Here is a 6,037-nt window from a genome sequence, read left to right as displayed (position 1 = left end):
TGTGTCTGTTTTGTTTTACATGTGAAAATGACCTTTTGTAGGAACGGTAACGATACTTAATTTGAAGCTTCAATCGCATTTTAGCATAAAATGGAAAGTGTTCAATTACATTTGTCAGTGTCATGCAACAACTACAGTACGCCAAACCCACATGTTTACAAGCCACCACAGATTAACATACATTTTCAAACACGACGGTCAATCTTGAAAAGTTTGTAAAAGAAGGCAAATTGAATCGCATTAAAACTAAGCAACCATGTCACTTGTTTACCAGAATATGTCATGGTTTTGACACCCTTAATGTTCTGGGCTTTACGTCAGATGTTTGGTTTCATTAAATCTTTACCAACAAAGTCAAAAGCTGTTCCCCTGTTAGCCCAAAATAGGCCTTAATGTTGTCACAAGTATGTTTAGATAAATCTGATTTGACTATAATGAAGTGCAGGATCAGTTTAAGACTGAACAGGCAGTATATGACCACTAGATGGCAACGTTTGCCAAAATGTTATCTCTTATCTCTCCCATATGGCCTTCCCGCTCACGCACTTAACAAATGGGTGACAAATTGTAGGAAAAAGATGTATAAATTCTATGAAATGATTTTGAGGAGTATGAAAATGATGTGCATGGGGCTTTCAGAGTAACCAGATCTCAACCTTTTGAACTCCTATGGGATATTTGGGACTGACGTGTTAGACTGACTCTCCACGACCGTCATCAAAACACCAAATAAGGGAATATCTTTTATAAGAATGGTGTTTTATCCCTCCAGTGGAGATACAGAGAGTTGTAGAATTTATGCAAAGGAGCATTTGAAGCTGTTCTGGTGGCTTGTGGTGGTCCAATAACTTAATAAATCGCTACAAATGTTTTTTTTCCTTTGATTTGTCCCCATATAAACTTGCACATGATATCTAGTGTACAGTTTCTGTTCTCGTTCTCTAGTTAAATGCATTAACTCTCACCTCCTCCAGAATGGGAGTAAGAAATAAACACTTGAGTTTGAAATGCTGGGTGAAAAAAAAAGAAAAAATCTGATTCATTGTTGATTTTCCTGTTGGATTAGGCACACCATCCTCCATGTCAACACTCTGTCCTCCCTCAATGTCCACTCAGCTTTGACTCTTAGAAGTCCTGCCAGCCCGAGTAATTTATCTGCCGTTCTGTTTCCTCTAACCGGTGGCACAACCACTTCGTTTCCTGCCCTGTGTTCTGCCCGCTGGGCAAACACACATGTCCGTGTGCACGCAAGAAACGACACACATTCATACAAGCACACACACTTCTGCCTTTACGCAACAACTTCCTGTCAATCTTGCTTTCCCACACGTTCTGCCCTCAGGCCTTGGGGGTTAGTGGAGAGAGATCTGTGCTGTGATCCTAATCCAGCTAGGGCCCATATTTGTCAAGCATTGCAGTCTGTGAGTGAGTGGCAGGATGAACTCTGCTTGGCTCAACGGAAATATTCAATTTGACGAGGATGTTGAAACATGGGACCGTTTTAAAGTCATTTCTGTTGCTTATTTAACGGAGTTTAACAGTATTTTCAGTCTTTAAAGATAGATAAAAGTGTTTTCACACAATGTCACGTATATGTTATTCATCTGCTTGTTCTAATAGAAGTAGAGCTACAACCGATTATCTATGGAAAGAAAATGAAGTTTATTTATTTGACTGTTGCCTCTGTGTTTAGAGTCCTGTCTGTCTAACTTTTTATGGTACTGTTACCATCTGATCAGGTCTCTTAAGAATGAGACCCTGTGTCTCAATGAGATTTTACCTGTATAAATAAAGGCTAAATAATACTTTGATAATTAAATAGTTTGCATGTAACTTGACATTTCTCTGTAATCCAGCACAATGTTTCTTATGTTTGGACACTTGCTAATCTGGACTAGAATTGAGGCAGTGAAGTTCAAAGGGTTAATGGATTAAAGACAGCGAATGATGAGGGGATCCAGAAATGACCCCTGAGGAACACCAGAGGACAGATAAGTATTTTGTGATTGACACACTTTCCACAAAAAGGACAAAAGAAAGATGGCTTATGATATATTAATGCAAAAGTAAGTGGCTTAATTCAGGAATCAGGATCAGGATCATTTTGTGTAGAGATAAAAGTTCAAAATGAAGAGTGGAGACAATGTTAAGAAGTCCTAACAGAAGGTCAAAGCCCAGGAGAGGAAGGCTGCGGCTGAAGGAGCCCATTCAAGGAGGACAAGAGAAGAGGTTGTGGCCAAGAGAAAAAACATGGAGAGGCAAAAGTAGCATATCAGGAGAGAGGGACAAATGTATATGTTGAATCCCTGGAAGGATCATTAATCTGCCACTAAGACACTCCACTGAAGTGGCGTACAAACCTGTATAGGCTGCCAGAAGCACAAGATGAACAGGCTGGGGAGGGGAAGAGGGAGTTGCTGATGAAGAGATGACTTTTCTAGTTCGTTTTCTTGACAACCATGACTCACTACTGATTTAGCACAGCAGCAACAAAGTAGTGCAGTTTCCGCAGCCAAGTTGCTACTTTTGGAACATTTTTAACCTTTTATATCCGTGTCTTTGCTAACTGTTTGTTTATACTGTGTATTTCATACTAATCAAGGTTTGTGGGCTCAGTAAATATTGTTGAATGGCTTCTCACTAATGTGCGTCATAGGCCGTATGCTTGGTCTCAGTGAGCAGGGCTGCCTTATCTTCTCAAGTGTTGGTACTTGTATTTGCCAGTATGTGTTGATTCTTTAATGAAGTATTATTCGAAATATTTTGGCTGCTATTAAAGACATCTGGACTGGGGATCTTTGACGATGATACATTTACAGAAAGTTATTTTTAATGTGTCAGCATGTGAGACAGAGCTAATGACCAGCTACTGCAACCTACACGTAAAGCCTTCAAAGCTCAGCGTTTCCTCTGCCACCGAAACGTCTGTGCTGCATCTGAACTCTGCCCTGCCACTGATCAAACTGTAGTTAGTTGTACCCACAATAAAATCAAAGACTATTAAAGAGCATCACTTCACTGTGGGTTGCACTTTCCACCACCATGGGAATAATAAAGATAGTCAGCTGTGCATAAAAAGATGTGCACACACCATCATGTCACAGTTCTGCATGTGTGAGCTTCCTGTGGTGTTACTGGGGATTAATACATGCAGCAAAGGGCCGCAGGTCGAATTCAAACTCTGGCCATTGTGGTTCAGCTCAGCCTTAGTACATAGGACACCCACTCTACCAGGCATTTAAACTTACAAGGCCAGAACTATATAATCAAAAGTATGCAGACGCCCCTTTCTGCAGTTCATGTGCTTTTGGTCTGGCACTGGTTTTCTGAAGAACTGCACTGGACTGTACGGAGCCCTGACCTGAAACCCATCAAACACCTTAGGAGCCAGTTCGAACATTGAGGATGAACCAGGCTTAGGCGTGGGGGTGGGGCTAGATGTGATATTCGACAATATCAAAGTGCAAAGAATCTGCTGATCAATAACCACTCAGGTTATCAACTTGAAACCAAAACCTCAATTTACCAAAGAATGTCAAGTATAAAATGAGCTTCAATTCAATAGTACACTAGCGGCTTATCTCAACTAAACCTCCTGCATCTGCCTTCACGGGGAAGTGTTGAACTTTGTACATACTAATGTCCACCACATAGAGCGAGCCCAGACCTTCTCCGTACACTTATTTTTACATAAACGATACATCTACAACAGATTATCTGTTAAAAATAATTACATTGTGACATTTAGCCGTGCTAAGTGTGTCTTAGCAATGCTGGGGACAATTGGGTTTTGGCATCCAGGCTCCCATAAACAGTGAGGGGGGTTTTGGTATGTCAGTAATCTCCGTCATGATAACTACTTGCGTTGTTGCGTAGTCATGTTGTCATCAAGGAACTTTTCCGTATCACTGACTGGCTCTCTCTTTGGCAGAACATTGTTTGTTTACATGATTATTTATGGCAGGTCCGACAACGGGAAATAAAACAGCTTTGACACATTTCCAAATTCTAAATTGTGTTGCTGGTAACTATTTTTCAACAACTGCCATCACCTAATCTCTCATTTCACTTATCTTCACTAAGCTTTACTCTTATTTTCTTTCCATCCTTCTCTCGCTCTTTTTCATCTCTTCCATCTGCTGTACATCTATATGGTTTGTCAACATTGTTAACATGCTTACGTTCCATCTAATACGACCACATTTTATTGTCAAGTAATTAACTGATGTGTGCAACATGTTGTTGCTGTGTTCCAGCCACCAAGCCACCAGCCACCAAGCCGTCAAATGTTCTCAGTTTGTCTAATGCAGGCTGGCCTTGAAACAAGACCCTGCAGTAGACGAATGGAGGGGCGTAAGAGACGCATGCAGCTTAATTGCTGCAAGATGTAACCTCGCCTGCAGCCTACTGTGGCCCACAAACACACTCACACACATTCATGCACATGAAAGCATGCTCATACACACATTTATTTTTTATTTTTTAAAAGCCCACAAACACACAATCAAACGTGTACACATAGTATATGCAGTAAAGACAACACAAACTGCTTTAAGCGTGTTACTAAATTACAACATGGATGGATTTGTGGCTCCGCGTCACGGCATGGGCACCAAACTTCATAGACACATTTTTTGTTTGTTTGCTGGTGAAAAACAAGGTTTTAACTATCCTTTGATGAAGAAGACTCAAAACTCATTCTCTCTGAAGCAAACCGAATGTAATCAAACCAAATCGAAATGATTGAAAAATCTACGAGTTTCGTTTCCTGAAGGCATCTTAAGACGGTCTTTGAACCAAAGTCTAATTGATAAAAGATGATATTAATGCAACGATGATTTTGAGTAATCTACATTTGGAAGAATCCCACGAAGCAATACTGAATAGAAATGACGAGAGAGTAGAGAGACAGGAGAGAAGCTCTGGCCTGATTTGATCTTCTATACGAGGAGCTGAAGCCACAAAGGGAGCTCCTCTGAATTAAACCATTACGATGTAATATTTCTAGGAAAGCTAAATCCATATACTGTATGGGAACATTTCATGCAGTCAGAAACGATAAAGAATCTGTGACAGCTCCATAAAGAATCAATTGGAAAAGTTGGAATAGGTGACTGTAACAGTACGTGGGAACATTTCCTCTGAGAAAACACACATATTAAGACTCAAATCTAACAAAAGATCACAAAGAAATTCACAGAATTCAGTCTCATCTTGATTGTTGCTCCTGGCGGCACACCAGCATGACATCACAGACTACAGCTCCAGTTTCTCGCTTTTCGGTTCCCCTAAAAAAGAGATTTGACGGTGCTACGCCGTGATGATAGCAGATGGGATTTCTTAAATTGAGTGGTATTCCCCTAACAACTGCCGCACCATCTCTGGGCACGCTGGTGCGTTCGCTGACATCACCGAGCTGACTGCAGATCCGCTGGCGGCAGTAACCCAGGTCACCGAGATACAATTACACTGATGACTGTGGAAGACCACAAACACAGCGGACCACAGAGAGGTTCACCAGCACAGAAACACTGCAAGTGGTGTATTGTGAATATCAATAAGAGCCATGGTTATGATCATATAATTACAGATTGGGAATGTGTCTGCCTGTCTATGTTGATTTAGGACGGAGGGAACTTTCAATAAGAATTTAGAGACACATGTTGACATTACCCATTTTGTTCCTAAACAGGATTCAGTTCCTATCATGACCCACTTACTTCTTTCTTCAGTATCTAAAAAAGTGCCAATTTTTGCCTTGTTGTGATTCAATAATACATTATGATGTGCTGCATCCCAGATCACACGTGCTCTTTGTCTCTGTGTAGATGTGGGATAGTTGGATGCGATCCCTGATCTGAGAGAGTTTTGGCTGCAGATCCAAACCCCAGAGATGTTTATTTCAGCATCTGATTTAGCACAGAATGATTGTAGCATTACTGTCTGGAGGTGGGGTAATAGCAGTGGGCAGAACAAGGCCTTTGATCAGGCTATTTTCTGGTTTGTGTTTTACATTATGGCATCTTACAAATATGTT

This window comes from Cottoperca gobio, chromosome 12 (genome assembly GCF_900634415.1).
Source record: "Cottoperca gobio chromosome 12, fCotGob3.1, whole genome shotgun sequence".
Classification (NCBI taxonomy): Eukaryota; Metazoa; Chordata; class Actinopteri; order Perciformes; family Bovichtidae; genus Cottoperca; species Cottoperca gobio.
This window is presented reverse-complemented; position numbering follows the sequence as displayed.